Genomic DNA, 25,417 nt, shown 5'->3' with positions numbered 1-25,417 from the left:
GTTTTCCCAGCACCACTTGCTGAAGAGACTGTTTTTATTCCAATGGATATTCTTTCCTGCTTTGTCAAAGATAAGTTGGCCATACATTTGTGGGTCCATTTCTGGGTTCTCTATTCTGTTCCACTGATCTGAGTATCTGGATCATATGATTTTTATCCTTCACTTGGTTAATATGACATATTATGATATGATATATCATATTGGCTGATTTACAGATCTTGGACCATCCTTACATCCCTGGAGTAAATCCCACTTGATCATGGTGTATGATATTTTAGTATATTGTTGGATTCAGTTTCTTAATATTTTGTCAATGATTTTTGCATCTATGTTCATCTCGGATATTGCACTGTAATATTTTTTTTCCTCTGGCATTCTCATCTGGTTTTGGTATTAGGGTAATGCTGGCCTCATAAAATGATTTTGGAAGAGTTTCCTCTTTTATTTTTTGGAACAGTTTGAGAAGAATTGGTACTAATTCTTTGAATGTCTGGTAGAATTTATCATTGAAGTAGTCTGGTCCTGGACTTTTGTTTGTTGGGAGGTTTTTGATTACAGATTTAATCTCCTTTTTAGTAATTGGTATGTTCAGATTTTCTATTTTATCATGATTCCTTCTTTGTAGGTTGTATGTTTATAGGAATTTATCCACTTCTTCTATGTTGTCTATTTTGTTGGCATTTAATTGCTCATAGTAGTCTCTAGTGATCCTTTGTATTTCTATGGTATCAGTTGTATCACTGCCTCTTTCATTTCTGATTTTATTTATATGAGTCTTCTCATTTTTTCTTGTTAAGTCTAGATAAAGGCTTATCAATTTTGTTTATCTTTTCAAGAATCCAGCTCTTGTTTCATCGATCTATATCATCCTTTTAGTCTCTATTTCATTTATTTCTGCTCTAATCTTTATTTCCTTTATCTCCTTCCATCTACTAACTTTGGGCTTTTTCTTCTTTTTCTGTTCCTTTAGGTGTAAAGTTAGGTTGTTTATTTGAGGCTTTTCATGTTTCCTCAAGTAGGCATTTATCACTATGAATTTCCCTCTTAGAACTACTTTTGCTGCATCCCACAAATTGTGGTATGTTATAGATCCATTTATGTTGTTCTAAAGGTATTTTTCAATTTTCTCTTGATTTCTTCTTTGACCCAATTGATTGTTCAGGAGAATGTTGTTTAATCACCACATATTTGTGGCTTTTCCAGCTTGCTTCAAGTAATTAATTTCTACTTTCATACTATTGTGGTCAGAAAAGATGCTTGATAGGATTTCAGTCCTCTTAAATTTATTGAGACTTGTTTTGTGGCCTAACATATGACCTATCCTGGAAAATGTTTCATCTGCATTTGAGAAGAATGTGTATTTTGCTTTGGGATGGAATGCTTTGTATATTCCTGTTAAGTCCTTCTGATATAATGTGTCATTTAAGGACAATGTTTCCTCACTGATTTTCTTTCTGGATGATCTATTAATTGATGTAAGAGGAATATTAAAGTTCCCTACTATTTTTTTCAATTTTTAAAATACATTTATTTATTTTTGAGAGACAGAGTGAGACAGGGCACGAGCAGGGGAGGGGCAGAGAGAGAGGGAGACACAGAATCTGAAGCAGGCTGTGAGCTGTCAGCACAGAGTCTGACGTGGGGCTCGAACCCACGAACCATGAGATCATGACCTGAGCTGAAATCAGACGCTTAACCGACTGAGCCACCAGGCACCCCTAAAGTCCTCTACTATTAATGTATTACTGTTTATTTCTCCCTTTACATTTGTTAATATTTGCTTTATATATTTAGGTACTCCCATGTTGACTACATAAATATTTATAAATTTTATGTCCTCTTGTGCATTGATACTTTTATTGTTATGTAATGCCTGTCTTTGTTTTGAAGTCTATTTCGTCTAATATAAGTATAGCTATTCCAGGTTCCTTTTAGTTTCCATTGCATGGAATATCTTTTCCCATTCTGTCACTATCAGTCTGTATGTGTCCTTATCTAAAGTGAGTCTCTTGTAGGCAGCATATAGAAGGGTCTTGTTTTTTTAATTCATTGTCTTTTGATTGCAGAATTTAGCCCATTTAAATTTAATTATTGATATGTATGTACTTATTGTCATTTTGTTAATTGTTTACTGGCTGTTATCATAGTTCCTCTCTGTTTCTTTTTCTCTTGCTCTCTTTCTTTGTAGTTTGATGATTTTCTTTAGTGGTATAATTATATCCCTTCCTCTTTATCTTTTGTGTATTTACTATAGGTTTTTGCTTTGTGGTTACCTTCAGGCTTACATAAAACAACTTATACCTATAACAGTTTATTTTAAGTTGACAACAACTTAAGTTTGATCTCATTCTAAAGCTCAGCATTTTTACTTCCTCCAACCACATTTTATGTTTTTTGATGTCACATTTCACATCTTTTTATTTTGTGTATCATGGGTATCCCTTAGCTAATTATTGTAAATATAGTTATTTTTACTATGCTTGTCTTTTAACCTTCATATTAGCCTTATAAGTGATTAATACACCATCTTTGCTATATATTACAATTCTAGTGAGATTTATTATTTCATATGTTTTCTTGTTACTAAATTGGTACCCTATCTTTTCAGCTTAAAGAAGTCCCCTTAATAATTCTTATAAGGTTAGATTAGTGGTAATGAACTCCTTGAGCTTTTGCTTGCCTAGAAAACTCTTCATTTCTCCTTCAATTCTGAATGATAACTTTGCCAGGTAGAGTATTCTTGGTTTGAAGTTTTTTTTTTTCTTTTATTTTTCTCCTTTTTTGTTAGCACTTCGAATATATCATGCCACTCCCTTCCGTGAAAAGTTTTTGCTGAAAAACTGCTGATAGCCTTATGGGCATCCCCTGTATGTAACAAGTTGTTTTTCTCTTGCTGCCTTTAATACTCTCTCCTTGTCCTTAACTTCTGATATTTTAATTATAGTGTGTCTTGGTGTAGGTCTCTTTGAGTTCCTTTCATTTGGAACTCCCTGGGATTCCTGGATCTAGACGTTTATTTTCTTCCCCAGTTTAATAAACTTTTTGGCCATTATGTCTTCTAAAATTTCTGCCCCTTTCTCTATCTCTTCTTCTGAAATATCTATAATATGAGTGTTAGTCCATCTGATGTTGTCCCATAGGCTATCTTATGCTATCTTCATTTTTAAAAATTATTTTCTCTTTTTACTGCTTTGATGGGGTGAGTTCCACTGCCTTGTCTTTGAGTAGACTGATCCTTTCTTATGCTTCATCTAGTCTGCTAATGAGCCTGTCTAAAGTATTTTTTCAATTTAGCTATTGTATTCTGTAGCTCTGTGACTTCTATTTGATACTTTATTATATTTTTCATCTCTTTGTTAAAGTTCTCACTGTGTTCATCCATCTTCTCAATTTGCTTAGCATCTGTATGACCATTACTTTGAACTTCTTATCAGGTAAATTACTTATTTCCATTTCATTAAGTTTTTTTTCCCTGAGGTTTTAGCTTGTTCTTTTAATTGGAGTATATTCCAATCTGATCCTTCATGTTGCTTAATTCTCTGTGTAAGATGAATCTACCACCTCTCCCAGTCTTGAAAGAGTGGTCTCTTATAGAAGGTGAACCTGTTGCTCACCCTTGCCTCAGCTCTTGGTTGTCTCTCAAACCTTTGTGCTTCTCCAAGCAGCCTATTACGTTTTTAATAGCCCCCAGTATTAAGGATGCACCAAGAACTGTCAGCGTCTCTAAGGGAAGGATCTCAGCACCTAGATTCAGGCTATTTGTAAGCTAGGCCCTCAGGCAGCAACTTTCAAATGCATACAAATATATACAGTCCTGTGGGACTACAAGCATAAGCCTTGCTGGCCTGCTGATCTGGAGGTGTCCCCTGGGTGGTAGTTGCAAAAATTCGGTCTCCAGATGAATGTACAAGCTCTTTTGTAGTTGATACTGGCAAACCGGAACAAGGCAGAGAACCCAGATGGCATCTGCAGCCTACATTCTTTGAGAGAAGCTCTGGAGGCTACTAAATGTGTATCAAGCCTGAAACCTGGTCAAATCTCCAGGACAAGCAAAGGGGCCTCCTTCACAGAAAGACTGGGGATGGTGCCTCAGTCTCTTATCTGTGTAGTGCCCTAGGAGTGGTAGCATGCCTAGAACCATCTCTCTGATTGCCAGTCCTGTGGGATACAGGAATGCAAGCCCCTCTGGCCACTAGAGCTGGGTGGTTAAGCAGTGTTCCCTGGGCAAAAATTGAGGCACCAGACATAAAAACTAGGGCACCAACTGCACGTAACACTGCCCTCCAGGAGACACTGGTGTTCTAGAGCATGGCAGAGGGAGACTGCAAGGATAGCACCCACCCTCTGAGGTCCCTGGAAAGGATTATAGTCAACCCCTACATGCATGTTTAATTACAAGCCTGACCCTCAGCCTGCCGCCATGATGATTAGCCAACAGGCTTCCTTCACAGAAAGACTGAGCTCCTGGGTTTATGGCCTCTTGCTATGCCCTGGGGGTTGGTAGCTGTTTAGGAATTTTTGTTGTTGTTGTTGTTAATTAGATACCTGTGGGACCCAGAACATAAGCCCCACTGGCCACCAGAGCCAGTCAATGTAGAGGTATTCCATGCCAGCAGCCTTTTAATCAGGGTGCCAGACAGGGGTATGAACTCTCTTCTGGGTGACATCGATTATAACAGTTCCACAGGACCAAGAATGTAAGCTGTCCTGGCCTCCAGAGTCACACAGTCAAGATATGTCCTCTGGGCTTATTTCTTTATTTTATTTCAATTCATCACTCCCATCCCATGCCTTACTTCCTTTCTCCACCAAGCTTACCAGTGTTATAATCACAATCATTGCTTTACATATATCCTTAATTCCTTTGATCTTTGCCCAGCAATTTCCTGGCAAACACTGATTAAATCTATTCTGGCTATCTCTGTCCCTGCACCTGAGCTTCTAAGTGTGGTTGGAGGCCCCCAATTATGAAGGCTGTCTCACATGCTACATGACTATCAACCTTAGGAAGCCCTCATTGCACCTGGCGTTCTACCTCATTTCCCCAATCAATTAACTCTTCTATTTACAGAGAAGACCAGTTCACATCTTCTGTCCTTTCTTAAAATTTCAGCATCTGCCCTGTTCTTCCTCTTAGCTCATGACCTTGATTCCAATTGAGAAAGCAAACACAGTAACGAGAGAACATCCTTGACCAGATTCCCACCAAATTTGCCACCCTTCTTGGTTTTGGACCCAAGACACTTTGTTTTCTCTTTTGTTACAAATGATGAACATCATGCTTATCCCATCTCACCTACTCCAGGACTTAGCTCCATACCCTCCTTTCTCCTGCATCCTTGGGTTCCTCTCCACTTTTGGGTCATTTCCATTAACACAAAAATAGGCTGGTTAGAAATAAATTTTAGTTGTGATGAAGTACACACAACATAAAATGTGCCATTTTTTTGTGGGCTGAATTGTGTTCTCCCAAATCCACAGGTCAAAGCCCTGACCCCCAAAACCTCAAATGTAACTGTATTTGAAGAAAGGCTTTACAACAGGTGATTAAGTTAAAATGGGGTCATCAGGGTGGGCCCTAATCCAGTCTGACAGGTGTCCTTATGAGAAGAGAAAATCAAGACACGGATGCCCACAGAGAGAGAAGATGTGAACGTACAGAGAGAAGGTGGCTATCTGCCAACCATGGAGGAGAGGACTCAGAGGAAACCCAACATGCTTCCACCTTGATCTTGGACTTCTAGCCTCCAGAAACATCAGAAAACAAATGACTACTGTTTAAGCCCTCCAGGTCTGTGGTAATTAGTTACGCAGCTCCAGAAAACTAATACACCATCTTACTAATTTTTAAGTGAGTGGTTCTGTGGCAGTAAGTCCATTCATATTGTTGTACAACCACAACCACCTTTCATCTCCAGAACTATATTCATTTTGAAAACTCAACCTCTGTACCCACGGAACAATAACTGTTTCAAATCCTCCCCTTTGCCCCAAAGAGATAATAGATTCTATACTTTGAACTAAAATTTAAGCTGTAAATAGCTTTGGGAACAAGGATTGAAGGATTGATGTGGCATGTTTTATTCTACGAAGTTTGCATTTTCTAACTGAATACATTTACTACTTTTGTTAAAATATGATATGTTAACCAGAGTAATCTGAGCAGGTAAACTGTAGCCTAATTTTGCTTGCTGTTTTCCCTTTTTATCTCTCTGAATTTCAAAGAAACCTAATACATGTTTTATTATTATTATTTTTTTTTTTTAATTTTTTTTAATGTTTACTTATTTTTGACAGAGAGAGAGACAGATCATGAGTGGGGGTGGGGGGGCAGAGACAGAGGGAGACACATAATCCAAAGCAGGCTCCAGGCTCTGAGCTGTCAGCACAGAGCCTGACTTGGGGCTTGAACTCACAGACCATGAGATCATGACCTGAGCTGAAGTTGGACGCTCAACCGACTGAGCCACCCAGGCGCCCCCAATGTTTTATTATTTTTAATAAAAAGACCATATTTTCAAAACTTAGAATTTGAGTCACATTTTAAAAAAGCATTATCAGCTAACAGAATCTTGTATTACAATCTTCTGCTTACTGCATCTTCCTTAGCCAGGGAGTCCTATGATTACTGTTAAGAAGAAATATAGGGTACCTGGGTGGCTCAGTCGGTTGAGCATCTGACTTTGCCTCAGGTCATGATCTCACAGTTTGTGGGTTAGGGCCCAGTGTCGGGCTCTGTGCTGATGACTCAGAGCCTGCTTTGGATTCTGTGTCTCCTCTTTCTCTGCCCCCCTCCCCTTTCTCTCTCTCTCTCTCAAAAATAAATAAACATTAAAAAAATTTTTAAAAAGAAGAAATAAAATTCACTCTTTCAGGAGAAGATTTGACAATTTCAAGAACAATGAAAATATTTCTATTATTTGTGCTACTTTCTTAGTAGGTTAATAGAAAATATAGGGAAGAAGCTGTATTCATGGAAATTCTCCAGTATGTTTATTATAGTGAAAAACAGAAAGTAGTCATACAACATAGAACAGATAGCTACTGAAAATAATGTGAAGACTTTGTAGCAGTATGAAATGCTTATGCTATAATCAATGAAGAATATAGGATTATTAAATTATATATAGACTATGATGTAGGAAAACATATTCAAATAAAAAGACTAGAAATTATATTAGTCTTAGTGTGGTGAAGTTATAAAAATTTTCAATATTTCCCTAGATTGTGTAACAAATGCATAACCAATAATTTAAAAATTTACTAAAAATAACTAATTCTTTTCTTTAATGTTTTAAAAATGTTTATTTATTTTTGAGAGATACAGAATGTGGGCAGAGAGGGGCAGAGAGAGAGGGAGACACAGAATCTGAAGCAGGTTCCAGGCTCTGAGCTGTCAGCACAGAGCTTGACTTGCGGCTCAAACCCATGAACTGTGAGATCATGACCCCAGCCGAAGTTGGATGCTTAACCGACTGAGCCACCCAGGCACCTCAAAATAACTAATTCTTTAAGAAAGTGGGAAGCTTTAAGAAGCAAAGGTGCTGTTATAAATTATGTAGCAAAACCACTGTACTTATGAATGGGGGGGGTTTCATAGCATTAATTTGAGTGATTCTGTTAACATTTTAAGCAACATATGCTGCAAAGGAATAGGAACAATTTAAGAAACCTTTAGTGACCTATCCTATGTCTGATGTGTTTTGGTTCTAAGTATTTCCGAATATTCTCTAATATTGCATGTGAAAATGAAAATATATATTTAAAACTTAAAAATATAAACTTTAAGTTTATATATAAAATATATATGTACTAACATATTTAAAATAAAAATATGTATATATATTTAAAATTAGGTTGGTGTTTCAGGATCAGAGAACAGAGTGCTTCTCCACATTATCTGCTGAAGACTTTAAGATTTTTTGAATTTTGAGTACAAGTTCTTGGCATGGATGAGAATAAAGCTAGAGGTTGCCAGCCTTCTTTTGATTGTATTATTCCTTACCTTCTTAAATAATAGTTTTAAGTACATGGAATTATTTACGATCTTGGTCACAATAGGTAACATCTGAAATTAGGTCTGTTATTGTACGAACAAAGATAAATTGCTCTAAGCTAACTGATGTGATGACCAAAATCTAGAAAGTCTAAACCAATGGAACACTCTATGAGTGAGTTTCAGACACAAAAGAAATATATTTAAGTCCTGGATACCCAAGACAGTTTTAGAAGAAGGTGCATTACCACTAAGTACCTCAAAGTATAAGATTTTGAGTTCATTCACTTATGGGAATGGGTCAAGAACTTTTAGATGGTGGTAGGAAGTGGCCAGTAGAGAGTGAGAAGAAGAAACGAGGAGTGGTGGGGGGAGGAGAATGTGGATAGAGCGATACGTTTGAGGAAACAGATCAGCACAAGTGAAGTGGTTGGTATGGGGCACCATTACATTATGAAAGACAGAATAATAAAAGGATGGGTGGCATTTTGATTTACTTAGTACTTAAAGCAAGTTGATTAATTTCTCTTTTTTTAGCTTTTAAAAAATTTTAGCTTCTTAAACATTCATGCCTATTTTTTCTACATTAGTGACAATTTATGACATAAAGCAATGTTTAGTTATGCCTGACAGAAATGACTGTATGTACTAGAATGTTCATGGCATCACTATTTGTAAAAACCCAAACTGGGAGCTACCCAAATTCCCAGTAAAATAGATATTTTATTGTATTGATAGTCCAGGGTACTCACAACCTATGATTACAATATGGATGAATCCAACAGCATGATGTTGAGTGAAATAAGCCAGACTATACAATTACATTTACATAAAGTTAAAAAAAACACAACCCCACATCTATGCTGCTGGAGGTCAGACAATTGTTTACCTTTGGGGAGTGGTAATAAAAAGAAGAGGGCACAAGGGGATCTTCTGGGACATTAGTAATATTTTTTGATCTGGGTGCCAGTTACAAGAGTTTGTGTAATTTATAAAAATAGATTACACTGTGCATTTATGATATATACCTTTCCTATATGTATGTTATGCTTTGTAAACATTTTTAAATTAAAAAAATTTAATTGGAGTATTGGCCCTGAGTCAGAGATCTTCAGTTTTTATGATCTTCTTGTAAAGCCTGATTGACATTACAAGAAAAAGAGATCATAAACCAATAGCCTTCATGAACAGAGACAAAAAACCCTGGCAAAATTTTAGCAAACCAAATTTAGCAGATTATAAAATGGATAATACATCTTGACCACTTGGGGTTTATTCCAGGAATGCAAGGTTAATTTCCCATTCAAAAGCCGACATTATTCACCATATTAGTAGACTAGAAAAGAACCATTAGATCATTTAGTACATTGAAAAAAAAAAGATTTGACAAAATTCAACACAGATTTATGATAAAAACTCCCAGAAAACCAGGAATAGAAGGGAACTTCCTCATCTTGATAGAAAACCTACAGCTAACATGATATAATATGGAATGAGTCTGGATGCACACCCCTCCAGATCAGTAACGGGACAAGAATATCCATTTTGACACTTTCATTCAACATTATACTATGGTTCCTAGCCAAAGCAATTAGGAGTGAGGGGCAGGAAAAGACATATCAATTGGAGAGAAAGAAGTAAAACTTTTTATTCACAGGTGACATGATCATTTAAGTATAAAACTCTATGGAATCAGCAAAAATACCTTCCAGAACTAATACATAAATTTAGCAAGGTCACAAGGTACAAGGTTAATATGCAAAAATCAGTCACAGTGCTGTGGGTTGGAAATAAACAATCGCAAGTTGACATTTAAAAAATATTTACAGTAGCCCCTCAAAAATATGTAAGACATGGGATAAATTTAACAGAATATGTGCAAGATTGGTGTGTTTAAAACTATAAATACTGTTGAAAGAAATTAAATAAGACCTAAATAAATGGAGACACATTGTCATGGTTGGAAAGCTCAATTTTATTAAGATGTTAATTTTCCCTGTATTAGATCTCTACAGCTGCTATAACAAATTACCACAGACTTTGTGGCTTAAAAGTTCTCTCACAATTCTGGGGGCTGAAAGTCTGAAATCTATCCCTGGGATGAAAGCAAGGTGTTAGCAGGACCACACTCCCTCCAGAGTCTGTAGGGAAATCACTGCTTGCTTCTCATAGGTTCTGGTCGCTGCTGTAATCCCTAGGTTTCTGGCTCCATCACTTTAATCTCAGTCTCCCCGCCTCTCTTCTGTCTACAGTCTTCCCTTGTCTTCCTCTTATAAGGATACATGCGATTGCTTTTAGGGCCCATCTAGATAGTGCAGGATAATCTCCCCATCTCAAGATCCTTAATCATATGTACAAAGCCCCATAAAAAGTATCATTTACAGGTTCTTTGGGTGGCCATTATTTAGCCTACTGTATTCCCCAAATCTATTGATTCAGTGCAATTCCAATCAGTGTCTTGGTAGAATTTTTTGGTAGAAATGGACAAATGGATGGTATATTCATATTCAATTGTGAAGGAGGGAGAATAGACAAAATAATTAAAAAAAATTTTTTTAATATTTGTTTTTGAGAGAGAGTGAGCAAGCATGAGTGGGAGAAGGACACAGAGAGAGAGACACACAGAATTTGAAGCAGACTCCAGGCTCTGACTGTCAGCACAGTGCCCAACCTGGGGCTCAAACCCATGAACTGTGAGATCATGACCTGAGCTCAACTGACTGAGCCACCCAGGCACCCCCAAAAAATCATTTTGAAAATAAAGAACAGAGTTGGACAAGTCACACTACCTGATTTCAAGACTTACTACAAGGCTACAGTAAACAAAACAGTGTAGTATTGGCATAAATTTAGACACACAGATCAATGGAACAGAACTGAATCCAGAAATAGACAAACATGTATAATTAATGGTTTTTCCACAAAAAGTCTGAAATAATTCAATGGAGAAAGAATAGTCTTTACAATAAACTGTGCTGGCACATTTAGTTACCCACATGGAAAAAATAAACATTAACTGATGGTATCTCCAAACAATGAATTATTACTCAGTATTAAAAAGGAAACAAAATACTGAAATTAACAACGTGGGTGAATCTCAAAAGCTAAATGAAAGAAGACAAGTACAAAAGGCTATATTCAGATGAGTCTATTTATGTGAAATTCTAGAAAAGTCAATACTATACACAGAGAAGATCAGTGGTTGCCAGAGTTGAAGGACAGGATGAGGAGACTAACTGACAAGGGTTGTAGGGAAATTTTAGGGTCACTGGTGACACCACGTCTTGGCTATGGTGGTGGTTACATCACTTCAGCCATTTACTATCACTCAACAAAACCAACACTTGAAACTAGCAAATTTTACTGTATGTAAATTGTTACTCAAGAAAACTGGTTTTTAAGGAACTGTCACAGCTTGGATGATACATTGCATGGTTATCCATAAATTCATCTCTTTTTTGGGGAAATGAATTCAGACAGTTGATTCCTACTTGTCATATGGGGATTCTTGTCTGGCATAGACTAAAGTCTTTTGTTTATTCCTATTACTCCCATTATAGTAATTTAAAAAAAGATTCTATTAGTAGACTATAATTTGATAAATTCTATAGAAGCAGTTAAAGGGAAAGTGACTGGAAAGCAGTTCTCAGGACTAGGTATTTATATACCTACTTTAGCCTTAAACTACCATAATCATTAGACGAGATGATAGGGCTGCCTGTTCTTCATTTCACGTTACTTTAGGCTCAGTTTTCATGATACCTTCTATTTTTGAAGCTGTCCTTATTTATTCAGTGCTTTCCCAGAGCCTTTGGGATAAACCTCAGATTTTCAGTGACGGAAGACCAACTTCATCCATACGCCGCTTACTGTTAGAGCATTAGTTCTCACCTCTCCCACCTTTCAGCCATTTGAAAGGTTGGCCTTGCCCGAAGGAAACTTTGCTTTCTCCTGCGTCAAGACCTCACCATGTGCTCCACGTCTACCTGGAATGTCCTTTTTTCCTTCCCCCAATTTCCCTCTTTTCCCGTATAATTCATCCTACTCATCTTTCAGGATTTAGTAATGTCACCTGCTCCAGGAAGCCTGACCTCTCAGGGTTATAGTAGATGTTTCTCTTGGGTGACACTTCTGTGACACTCTTCATGCCCCCAAGATCTGAAAACACCATTTGAGTCCCAGGTATAGCCTTCCCCAAAGCCGGTTCTATACTCCCTTATGTGAAACAACAAATGTCTTACTTCGCTAAAACCATTTTATCTTGAGTTGTCTTTCTCATGCTACTAAGCCATCACAACTGATGCTTATGAAAACTGATACAATGACCTTCCAACATGCAGGGCAAAACACATTTACAAAGGCAGTGGAGAACGGGACTTTGAAATACAGTAATGTGAACAGGGAGGAAATTTAATAGATGCTGGTTGCATCCACTTACAGTCTCTGTTAGCTAGCCTCAGGCTAGCCTAAGAGGCTTGAAGCCTCCTGAATTTGCCTCTGGTTAGTCCAATTAACTCAGGTGGAAGAAGAAAAAGCCAAGGATATCAAGACTCAAACAAAGCAAAAGGGCTTCTATTACTGTGTTCTGAGCTCAACTAGTAAAGGTGATATGATCTTGAAAAGCAGACTTAATCAGTTGACAGCCTGTTCCTAAAGACAGGGGGAAGCTGGGAACCTCCAAGGTAAAGCTTCAGAGAAAGAGCTCCTGGTTGAACTCACAACTACCCCGACAAGGCACTCTCGGTGAACCTACACCCAGGGCAGGTTGGTTGCTGTATCTGAATCATTTCTTAAGCATCTTAATCGATGCACATCATAATCCCCAAACTCCTTATGTATTACAACAATGGAGAGGTGGTATGTTTACAGATAAGGGATTTGTATTTCACTTATTAATTAAAATTATTTAATAATGGACCTTACCTCATTGATCTCTGACAGAGAAACCCTTCCAGAATGGTCCCATAGCAGAAATAGGTCTAGATCTTTATTTTCCACCTGAAGAAATGAAAGTCAAAACAGACTTCATCATTTGTTCATGGTCACATAGTTGTACAATGACAGAATTGGGACAAGATGAGACACAGCCCACCATCATCTGACATGTACCCAAACACACCTGTTTTATCCCTCATTGGCCTAGTAAGAGGAAACAAGGTCATACAAAGATGTGATCTTCCAACCAGCAAATGACAGTCTATTGAGAAATCTTAAAAGCATGGTTGGCTCCCTCTCGATTTGCAGTTTTCTGCTCCTTGATTCTTTCCGATTGGTAGCAGGCACAGCCTGGTTGTCTCAGTTCTGTCAACAGCTTGCTGTCTTTCAGCTATGCTCTCAGATATCAGATGACACATGAGATAGTAAAAGTAACATCTCATTAAAGAAAGGGTGAGGATAACTGTGATATATTAAATTTTATTAACTTCTGCTTGCAAGTTGTTTAAAACATTTTAATTTACTGGTTATTTATGGGTAAATGTAAAAAGGCATTTTATTATGATCTGATCAGTTGAAAAAATTTTTGTTTTAGTTGTTGAAATTTTCAGTGTGTTATCAGCCCATTTTCTGTAAATGAAGTACATGAATGACAGTTTGCTCTTTGAAGCAAAGGATTCTGTAAGAGTCTATGTCAGTATCGATGCTCATTGTATAGCATTGATGATGTACATCCAAGACCTAGGAGATGATACGGTTTAAAAAGGAATTCTTGAAATCATTTGTTTATTTTTTTCAAATATTGTGATCCAAAAGTGCAATACAAAGACTGTCGGGAAAGTTGTGGGTTTCACTAAATCAAAAGTTTTCTGTGTGATGGAAATTAAAATTCATGATCTCCCTTGCAATTGACATAAACATGTTGTATTTGTTTTCTAGGGCTGCCATTGCAAAGTGCTACAAACTTGAAGTTTAAATACAACAGAAGTGTGTTGTCTCACAGTACTGGAGGCTGAAGCCCAAAATCAAGGTGTTGGCAGGGCCATGCCCCCTCTGAAAAGTTTTGGGGGAGAATCCTTCCTTGCCTCTCCTAGCTTCTGGCATTTTCTGGCAATCCTTGGTGTTCTTGGTTTGTAGACACATTGCTATCTCTACCTCTCTGGTCACATGACATTTCCCCTGTATGTCTGTGTCTCCTCTTTTTTCTTTTTACAGACACAGGTCATATCGGATTAAGGGACAACTCTACTCCAGTATGACCTCATCTTCACTAATTACATCTGCAGTAACCTCACTTCCAAATAAGGTTGCATTCTGAGGTACTGGGAGTTAGGCCTTCAACATATCTTTTTGGAGGACACAATTCAATGTGTCCTCAATGAAATTAAAATTTGTGATTTTTTTTCCTGACTCATGTAAACATACTCTCCATTTGTTCCCTAGTATAATTCTCTACGCTTCTTGCTCTATTGTGGGTTCCAGGAGGCTGAGCTCTGTAAATTTCTGTATTTTGGCTTTTGGTTGGGTTTGGTCGATGGGAAGAAGCACCAGGGGAGATCAGAAGGCAGGAGAGGGAGAGGTTGGGTATTTGTTTTCCCCATGCCCTGTTTGTATCGCTGCAGTTTTGGCAGGGGGTTCATTTCCCCACAACGACAGCTCCTGGCAGGCAACCCTGCATCTGGGGTTCCATCCCTGTGTGGGTCTGTGGTACCCTCCTCTTGACTTTTCAGACCCATGGCTTGGGATGCCTCTCCTTATTGGTTCCTTTAGACTTGCCCAAATCCCTGTACATAGTCCCTCATTAACTCTTTTAATGTAAGATTTTGGGTGTTCCATCTGTTGCCTGCTAAGACCTTGAATGACATAATACCCAAATTTATTGCCTTAGGGAAATGTAAACGTTGTGGTGGACAATCCCTCCCTTTGGAGAATTATGGTCCTTTACTGAAGAGTAATTCGGAGTCCACTGGTATTCCTGCAGTGATTTTCTATTTCCCTCATTTCTATCTTTATTAATTTATATTTTCTGAAAGGAAGAGTTATCCCTTATCCCCAACTTATTTACTCAATTACTTATTTATATCATATGCTCTCAGGCATATTAATTCTGTTCTTTGGCTTATAAGCCAATATTATTGTTATTTATTTTGTTGATTAGTTTGTTCCAGCTTTAGGCATTGGAAGTTCTTTCAGGTTGAATTTTGTGTCCTTTTAACATGTCACCATTAAAAAAAATTTTTTTTAATGTGTGTTTATTTTTGAGAGAGAGAGCATGCGGGGAGGGGCAGAGAGAGAGGGAGACAGAGGATCCAAAGCAGGCTCTACGCTGACAGCAGAGAGCCCGATGCAGGGCTCAAACTCATGAACCGTGATAACAAGACCTGAGCTGAAGCCAGCTGCGTAACCGACTGAGTCACCCAGGAGACCCTAACATGCCACCATTTTTTAAGTACATCTGTACTTTCTGGCATCACAAGGTACTTGAAACTAATCAGATTATTTTATTTGTCCTGATCACTCTAAAAGCCCTGTTTCCTTTCATTGGAGAATGGGTATTTGGAAACCAGGATGTTGGAATTAGGTGTGCACACTGCCACCAGGTGTCACTGCTTCTAGGTCCTCTCCTGGCAGAGCTAAGAAATGTATGTATTTATACTAATGTATACTATATACACACATGGGTTAATATAAACACACATATATACATTTATTTCTCTGTGTGTATTCAATATAAGATTATATACTGAATTTATATATTGAGATTGAATTGGGAGGAGGTGGGGTAAGGAATTAGATACCACCTCAAATTTATTCTAGTGAAGGTAGCCAAAGGCATCATACTTTTAACATGAGAAGTGATTTTAATATCCGATAAAATAGTACTATAAACAAGAAATATATTAAGGAACAAAGAGGGATGTTATATCCTGACAAAAGGAACAAACAGAGCAAGAAGATATAATTGTCATGAACATATAGACACCTAAAAAATACCCTAAAAGTATAATAAGCAAGTGATAGTACACTTGGGGGAGATAGCACACATAGGGAGAAATATTTAAGTCAACACATGTAATTAAAAGTTTTAATATCATTAAAAGATATTGATAAATATGATTTATATGATTTATAAATATGATATGTAAATATAAATATGATAAATATGATTTAATATCATTAAAAGAAATTGATAAAACAAGCAGACTAAAAGTAAGGAAAGATACAGATCAGAATAATGAAATTAAGAAACTTAAACTATTAGGTGGTATTACAACTACTACAGACCTAGTATAAAATAACACAGACTTTGGGGCACCTGGGTCCCTCAGTCAGTTGAGCATCTGACTTTGGCTTAGGTCCCGATCTCACAGTTCATGAGTTTGAGCCCCACATCGGGTTTGCTGATGTCAGCCCAGAGCCTGTTTGGGATTCTCTGTCTCCCTCTCTCACTGCCCCCCACCCCCACTCCCTGCCCCTGCTCTCTCTCTCAAAAACAAACAAATTAAAAACAAAAGCAACAACACAGACTTACTCTCTTGTAGTTCTAGAGGCCGCAAGTCTAAAATGAGTTTTAGGAAGTTGAAGCCAAGATGTCTTCAATCTTCTTCCCTTTAGATTCTTGAGGGGGAGTATCTGCCCCGTGTGTCCTCCAGCCTCTGCTTCCATTGTCACATGCCATCCCCCTCTTCTGTACTCAAATCTCCCTGGGCCCCCCTCTCAGAAGGACACTTGTGATTGCATGTAGGGCCCACCCAAACAGTCCGGGATAACCTCCCCATGTCAAGGTCCTTAATCACATTAGCGAAGTCCCTTTTTGCCATATAAGGTAATAGTCACAGGCTCTGGGGAGAGGACATGGATATCTTTGTGGCCATTATTCAGCCTAACATAGACACAGAATTAAAGCTCGACACCAAGCAGGGGCGCCCGGGTGGTTCAGTCGGTTGAGCGTCCGACTTCAGCTCAGGTTGTGATCTCACAGTTGGGGAGTTTGAGCCCCACATCGGACTCTGCTGTCACTGTGAGCCTGCTTTGGATCCTCTGTCCCCCCCTCTCTCTGTACCTCGCCTGTTCATGAGCTCTCTCTCTCTCAAAAATAAAAATAAACATTAAAAAAGAAAAAAAACAGGAAACTTGACACCAAGCAGAGAATACACTCCTTTCCCAAGTACACAGAGTAGATACAAAAGCAAACACATACTAGACCTAAAATGAAACTTCAATAGATTCCAAAGAACCAATATCATATAAATCTTGTGCTCTGATTATTACGAAAAAAACCCGTTAGAAATTAGTAATAAACAGATATTTAAAACAAACACCCCATGTCTAGGAAATTATTAAATACTGAAAAAACTACGTCAAAAAATTTTTGGCTGCATCTAAAACAATAGAGTAGTGCTGTTCATTCTGTGATGATGGAAATGTTCCATATGTGCTCTGTTCAATATGGCAGCTACTCACTCCATGTCACTCTCCAGTATTTGAAATGTGGTTAGTGTGACAAAGAAATCGAAATTTTAAACTAGTTTTAATTTTAACGAACTTAAAGTTAAATAGCCACATGTGGAGAGTGGCTGCGAAATTGTATAGCACACAGAAAGAGAAATTGTGCCTTTAAATGTTCTCATAAGAAAATTTTAGGGGTGCCTGGGTGGCTCAGTTGGTTGAGCGTCCGACTTCGGCTCAGGTCACAATCTTGCAGTTCATGGGTTCCAGCCCCGCATCCGGCTCTGTGCTGACAGCTCAGAGCCTGGAGCCTGCTTCCGATTCTGTGTCTCCCTCTCTCTCTGTCCCTGTCCCGCTTGTGCTCTGTCTCTCTGTCTCTCAAAAATGAATAAATGTTAAAAAAAATTAAAAAAAAAAAAGAAAATTTTAAAAAGGTTGAAAAAAAGGGGCTAAAGAAGGGTTGGGAAAAAGCAAAGCCCTTATCTCATAGAGGTAAGGGCAAAATCAACAATAAAAGAGAACATAAACGAAACAAAAAATGAATTATTTGAATAGATTAATAACATGGAAGGAACTCTGGCAAAACTAATTAAGAATGAAAGAGGATATGAATAAATAAAATACAAGATTACAGGTATAATAGCCAGAGAGCCACAGGGGCAGTGGAAGCCACTGTTAATGGTGCGGGCTAGAGTGCCTTTACTCAGGCTGGGTGTGGTAGTATGTCCATGGGATGTGGATGCCATGTTAGCATTCTTTTTTTTTTTTTAATGTTTATTTATTTTTGAGAGAGAAGGAGCTGTCGGCACAGAGCCCCACACATGGCTTGAACCCACAAACTGTGAGACCATAACCAGAGCCTAAGTCAGATGCTCAACAGACTGAGCCCAGGTATCCCATTTTAGCATTATTTCTACCTGCATAGGCTTAAAGTATGATTTTCTGGCTTTCTTGAAGATTCCCTGAGATACCAATATCTTATTATTTTAATGCAGGTTTATTAAGGTATAATTTACATGCAATAAAATTTCTTCTTTTCAAATATAGTTCTATGAGTTTTGACAAATGGAAAACCATTGGCCACCATCTTGGAATATTCCAGATGGTGAAATTACAAGATGGAGACAAACCTGTGTCATTGAGTCCTCACTTGGAGAAGAGCTGTCCAGAAGAGTTGCATTGGACTGTGGCAAGAAAGAGAAATCAACCTTTATTGGATTAAACTCTTGATTTTTTAAAGTTTATACATTTCTGCAAAGTAGTGTAGCCTCATCTAATTAATTCATTGCTCCCCTTCATTTTACAGGCTTTGCCTGAGCTTTTACTTTCCCTCAGTCCTAACGTGTCACTTGTTTCCCTCTCTGAGGCCTTTCTATACACTTGGGAGTGTCTTCCTTGTATCTCTCATGTGAATATGACTTGCTTATTTCTTATGAAGCCATGTTGGCGGCAGGCATGTAATTTAGAAGTAAATTTCAAGCTAAGGTTGTCATTACTTAAGTACTCTATACACCACTGAACCTTCTGAAAGTTAAAATTTCAGTTTCCATTCTCTTAAGAAATAAGTCAGCAACAATAAGAAGAGTAAAAATGTTATTTCAATTTTATAGCAACACCCCTCCCAACCCTGACACACACACAAATGAAATTGTCAACATTGTGTGGTATTTACCGGTAGGGAACTTCCAAGCCCTGATTCCTGCTCTACATTCCAGCATGAGTCTCAATGCTTGTTCCCATTGGTTTTCAATTCATCAGGCATCTGGTCCCAGGGAGGGGTTTATAGGACATTTTGAATTCACAACTGTGTCCAAGTTTATAGGGTAGGAGGCAGAAAGTTTCACGTGTTGATGACCAGAGATCTGAAAGATGTTAGTCTAAACTGCAGCTCAAGCTAAGGTCATCCTTCATGACATTTATAGAGCGTTATTACTAAGTATAATATCGGTGAGACCAGAGTGCACCAGAAACAGAACCAGTTAATTTAATGTGAGATGTGTCTTTCTGTACAATCAAGTGCTTGTTTCTTATGGAGCCAAATGTAAACGTTGAGCCTGAGAGATAGAAGATTTTACGCTTTCTATTTTCTCTCAACTATCAGTCTCGGAGTTTTTGTGCGACATAGGGGTGAATAACAAGCCACATGTAATCTTTATTTCTTGGGCTCTAAGAATAGGGTAACAATAGTATCCACATAATAATATTTCTCTGTACCCCTACCACCCATTATATAGCAACCCCAACCTTCTCCCCTCCCTCAAATTGTTCTCTGTTCCAAGAGCTGTTGGGAGTGCCTATGAATAATGTTATGCGCTACCACCTTCAGGACCGAGGCACTCATCCCCCCCACGTCAGGAGTGCTGGTGGCCTACAGTTCTCAGATGAGTCCCTTTCCCAGAAGCGCCCTCTGCCAAAGAGCTGCCCTGTCCAAAGCCCTGCCCCCTTTCTGGGAGCAGCCTGGATTCAGTAGCTGGTCACACAGGGGGATCACCTATTCCCAGCAGGAATCAATCCCAAGAGCACTCCTTGATAAGCTTTCCACACGTCAAACTCCAGCTCAGAGTCGGCTTGCCAAGGAACCCAGTAGTTCAGGAAACAGACTCTGGAATTGAATTTTGATGGCGGGTCACCTACCAGCCATCTGGCAATAGCTGCATAATTGGTGATGGTGGAGTGGTGATAACCCCTGGTGTGCAGCAGTATTACCATTGCTAAACTTTTTACTAGCCTGGAATAGGGATCAGAGCTAGTGATGGGATGGCACTGGAGGGAGGTATGAGTGCAATGTTTTAGGCAATTTGAAAAGTGGGCATTATTAATGATAAGGAATTCTGAATTAGATAGCTAATGCTAAAGAAAATCAATGAGTTGGAGAAAGACAATGACAGGCTGATAGTAATCCATTTTTTCTTTTTTCTTCCCTCTTTTTATTCTTCCTTTCTTTCTGGTAATTTCTTATCCATTATTTTCAGTGTTCTCTCTTTCTGGAATTTCTATTCACCAGATACTGAACTTTATGGGTTGATCTCATTTTTTTTCTGTCTTCCCTCTTCATTTCCACACCTTCCTCTTTCCCTAGACTCAACTCCACAAACATTCTGATTCAATTCCTCCAGAAAGTAAGTTAGTCTTCCCTGGGGGCGGTCACAGGGAGGTGGGGGGAGAGCAACAACGTGGCTGCCTGGACTAGAGAAAGGACATGGTGTCTAAGTGCTCTTTAACAAATTTCCAAACAATCCCCCACTCCTAACCTCCAGATTGTTTTGTGGCCCCGGTTTCTAAGCTTTTGAGAGGGTTGGGAAGTGTGGTAGAGGAGAGGTGGATAACGGCTTAATGGAGATTAGCTGGTTGACCATCCTGTATCCCTTAACGTGTGGGTTTCTGTGTCAGCTCAGACAATTGTCACTCCCCTTCCAGTTTCCTCTAATGTCTCTTTCTGTTGTTCTCCTTTTCTGTCCTTTTTGTCCTTATGGCTTTAAACCCTTTAAATTATTGTTATGGAGGGTGCCTGGGTGGCTCAGTGAGTTGAATGCCCGCCTCTTGATTTCCGCTCAGGTCACCATCTCACAGTTCATGAGTTCGAGACCTACATGGGCCTCTGCGCTGACAGTGTGAATCCTGCTTGGGATTCTCTCTCCCTTTCCCTCTGCCCCTACCCTGCTTGCTTGCATTCTCACTAAATAAATAAATAAACTTAAAAAAAAATTATTGTAATGGACTGAATGTTTGTGTCCTCCCAAAGCCCTGAACTGCAATCTGATGGTATTGGAGGTGAAGCCTTTGCGAAGTATTTAGGTTTAGGTGAGGTCTTGATGAGATTAGTGTGCGTGAGAAAACAGGAAGAGAGGCCAGATCTCGCTTGTTCCAGCTTTCTCTCTCTCTCTCTCTCTCTCTCTCTCTCTCTCTCTGCTCTGTCCTAGGTGAGGACATAGTGAGAAGGCAGCCAGCCTTCTGCAAGCTAAAAACCCAATCGACTGGCATCTTGATCTTGGACTTCCCTGCCTCCAGAACTGTGAGACAATAAATGTCTGCTGTCGAAGCCACAGAGTACTTTGTTATAGCAGTCAGAGCTAAGACATTGTTTTACTGTTAAATTCTTTTACTGTTATTTTAGTATTCTTTAGTTGTTTAGAACTTGGACCAAAGCTTTGAACCATATCAGGAAACATATCCACTTTTAATTTCCTTTTATAAAAAAATGTTTGTTTAGAGAGCACATGCGAGCAGGGGAGGCACAGAGAGCGAGGAAGGGAGAGAATCTGCACTGACAGTGCAGAGCCAGAATCAGCCTCGATCTCCGGAACTGTGAGATCATGACCTGAGCCAAAATCCAGAGTCAGACACTTAACCAAGTCAGCCGCCTCGGAGCCCCACTTTAATTTCAAATTCAGTGTCTCTTTAATAAATGAGATCATAAATGATGCTTTACAATCTTTTTTTTTTTTTTTTTTTTTTTTTTTTGTACAGTGTAAAGATTTTTAGTCTGTAGTCAAACTACCAGGGCAACTGCCCTCCTCATTCCTTTGTCACCACCTGCCTGGGGTATGCGCCATGCAGGAAAATGGGTATGGTTACCACACCTGCCCCCTCAGGGGAGGGGAATCACAAGGAGCTGTAAGTTTTAAGTAAGGAGGGATGTGAGCACGGGATGAACCATTGTCTAGGCGCAGCTACTGAGAAAGAACATAACACATGTGGTTTAGGAAAGAAGCCTTTTTACTCTGAAACTGCGTGGAGCAAAACTTTATAGTTATCTAGCCACTCTCTATGGATAAGACATCCTAATGACTGTATAGTGAGATGGACTATAGAAGAATACAATTCTATCTGCCTTTATTCACTCACCAGCACTGCCCTCAGTACCCGCTGTCTGTTCTTGTGGCTGCCCCCTGGGGGTGCTGAAAACACCCCTGAGTTGCAGGCTGTGGACCAGGAAGAATGGTGAACTGGGCTGGGAAATGAGCCCATCTGGGGAATCTCTGAATCCATGCAAAGATTAGGGGCCCATTGAAGGAAGCTAAGTAGGAACCTGAGAGATCAGTATTACCTCAGATGTACTGGAAGAAGCTATAATGATATAAATATAATCCTGATGCTTAGAGATTTGCTGGGCATTGAACAGAGAATGTCTGCTTTTTTCAGTCTGACACATCAGCCCATCAAATTTCACCTGTGCTTCTGAGTGGAAGCAGAAAAGCTTTTGCTTATGCTCTCTAAGGAAGGTTACTTTGTAATCAGCTGGGATTTCTGTGTGAGGATTAAAAAGAGGGGTGAAAACAATTCTGGAAATGTGAGGGAGGGCCAGTCTTAGTTTGAGGCACATCCTGTGACAGTCAAATCTAGTTTTGCAACAATTAGGGCATTTTCAACAGTCTCAGAAATGTTTGAGAAAGTTTTAATGACAACAAGGAAGTGTAACCTCATTTTAAATTCATTTTGATCTTAAAATAAATATGAGGGGGGCGTGTGAAATCAAACAATGACACTGTTATTGGCCTGCTCTCGAACCATGACTACGTTTGTGGGTCTTAGACTGGTTTCCTGCATCTTCCACTCCTCTCTTGCTTAGATCACCCTCCTTCCTTAATACTTAGAAGAAGGTTGACCCCTTCTACTACTTTCAGGGGTTGATACTGGATCCGGGAATTTTGTTGTGATTGTCTTGCTGGGATATGGGCTCTGGCCTGGGGGCAAGGGAAGTCTTCCCCTCAGGGCAGGGGATGTTCCCAGCATCAATCACACTGGGACAGGATGAGCCTAGAAAGGCAGTTGTCAAAGGAGAGACGGCTCCTTTCTCTCACGGTCTTGTCTCTTGATCCTAGTTTCTAATGTGGTCTAGATGGGCAAGGGGGGTGGGAGGTGAGATGGTCATTACTAGTTGGAGACTGGACAGTAAAGAGGCAGTGAGGAAGCGCTGGGGGACACGGTAGGGATCAGTTAGGGCTTTGGGGCACTGACAATGATGTTACCTATGCAGCCAGTAAAACAAAACAAAACAAAACACAAAACAAAACCAATAACAAACAAAAAACAAACCCAGGTTTTAAGAGGAGCAATTCTGTTTTGTAATCAATAAAGTCTGCTTAAATGCCACTATATTAGGACTCATCAGAGAAGCGTCCTATCCAATGGGATAGACAAAATCAGATAGATAGGCATAGGAGCAGATTTATTATAGGAATTGGCTCCCACAGATCTGTTGTTTGCAAGGTGGAGAACTGGGGAAGCTGGTGGTGTAATTCAGTCTTCGTCCCAAGGCCCAAGAATCTGGGAGCTAAAGTATAAACCCCAGCTAAATCTCAAAGCCAAGAACCGGCAGCACGGATACCTAAGGGCCGGTGAAGGTGGTTGTCTCACCGCAAGCATTGAGAGCAAATTCACCCTTCCTCTGCCTGTTTGTGTTATTTTGGCCCTGGTGGATTGCCCACCCATTTTGGGGAGGGTGGTCTTTACTCAGTCCCCACTTCAAATGCTAACCAACCTCTTCCAGAGACACCCTCAGAGACACAGTCAGAAATATTGTTTCACCGGCTCTCTGGGCATCCCTTCACCCAGTCGACTCGGCTGAACTGTGGAGGAGAGGCGACAGGTGTGGCTTCTCTGGGGCTGATGTATAAAGGGGAGGGCAGTGCCTCCCAAGGTTGTTGTGGCAGGACAGGGATGAGTGGGATCCCCAAGGGGAAAGTGAATGTCAGCAGACAAGGACATGGGCTGTAAGAGCAGCCATCCTTCCCCACGCAACTTATTTCATTTCTGGAGGCCAGCAGCTTTCCCTTATTGTACTTAGCAAACTTGCTCATATGCCCTACTGGTCTCTGAACTCTAAGAAAGCAAGAATTCTGTCTTGTTTGCTCATATCCCCATAGCAGCCCCTACCTCAGAATCTTCAGTGTCATGGGTTCACAGTAGATATCTTTTGAATAAATGAGTCCTACTCTTAGTGTTTCATCTCTGAGTTCTATATGGACCATGACTAATGTTCTTAAGGCATTCTGACAATGGCACCAAATGACTTCATTCGCTCTTAGGTCTTAGATCAGCCTTGTTAGTCTTCTCTTTGGAGAGATTGTTTGGGCCAAACCTTTGACTTATATCTGTGACCCTAGAAATAATTATGTTGGTACCATGTTACTTTGGAATGTTTCTATGCTAGCTTTTTATTTTAAATGGAAAGATTGATATTTGCATATGGTTACAAAAAAGTCAAACAACAGGACATACCATGAAAAGTGTCTTCTTCCCTGTCCAGATGTTTAGGGCTCTCTCTCCAGAGACAGATGCTTCTTAGGCATACTTCCATAAATTTTCTATATAAGTATAAACACATATATGTATATATTTATACAGGCATATTTATAGATGTGTGCACATATTTAACACAATTTGGAACATACAATATAACTTGTTTTTCAATTTGCTTTTATCATTCAAAATAAATTTTGGAGATTTTCCATATTGTCATATGTAAATTAGCCACATTCCTTTCTTTTAAAAAATGTATTGGAAAACTCACATATGATTTAAGTATAAACCATACATAAAGATTTATAATGGAAGAGAATTATCTGCCTCACAGCTTCACCTCTATCCCTGTTCCCTTAAAGGCAACCGATTTTTATCTGTTTCTGTCTTTGGTTTTCTGATGCATGGAACCATATTATAAAGGTTTATACTTCTGTTTCTTAATTTATTGACCTGAAATATTATCTATTGACATTCTGCTATGATAGATGACCATCTATCCCACTAATGTGGTTTTGTCTTTATTTATCAATTCTAGACATTACCACTGATTTGCTAATAGGGCAGGTGAGGATTTAGTTGGTTACTCCACCCTATATCTTCCTGATATGGTTCCATCTCTATTTAAATTCTCCTTCTGGTCACCTCTGCAGCTTTAGACATGACATGTAACTCCATTCCTTTTTTTTTTTTTTTTTTAATATTTATTTATTTATTTTGAAAGAGAGAGAGAGAGAGAGAGAATGAGTGGAAGAGGTGCAGAGGGAGAGAGAGAGAATCCCAAGTAGGCTCCAC

The 25,417-nt window shown here is 39.1% G+C and overlaps 1 long non-coding RNA gene across 3 annotated transcripts in view; it reads right to left on the bottom strand.

Annotated features, from left to right (window-relative positions):
- LOC122223888 overlaps window positions 1-25,417 on the bottom strand; it is a 77,087-nt gene that overhangs the window by 14,694 nt on the left and 36,976 nt on the right. For all 3 annotated transcript variants that reach the window (XR_006204558.1, XR_006204557.1, XR_006204556.1), the window contains exons 2-4: window positions 24,602-24,687; window positions 18,511-18,564; window positions 12,920-12,994 (exon numbers count right to left, since the gene is read on the bottom strand). This is a non-coding gene — a long non-coding RNA (uncharacterized LOC122223888). The remainder of the gene's footprint in view (window positions 1-12,919; window positions 12,995-18,510; window positions 18,565-24,601; window positions 24,688-25,417) is intronic.

The sequence above is a fragment of the Panthera leo genome, chromosome B4, assembly GCF_018350215.1.
Source record: "Panthera leo isolate Ple1 chromosome B4, P.leo_Ple1_pat1.1, whole genome shotgun sequence".
NCBI classification, from domain to species: Eukaryota; Metazoa; Chordata; class Mammalia; order Carnivora; family Felidae; genus Panthera; species Panthera leo.
The sequence above is the reverse complement of the archived record's forward strand: the minus strand, read 5'-3'. Positions and strand labels throughout refer to the sequence as shown.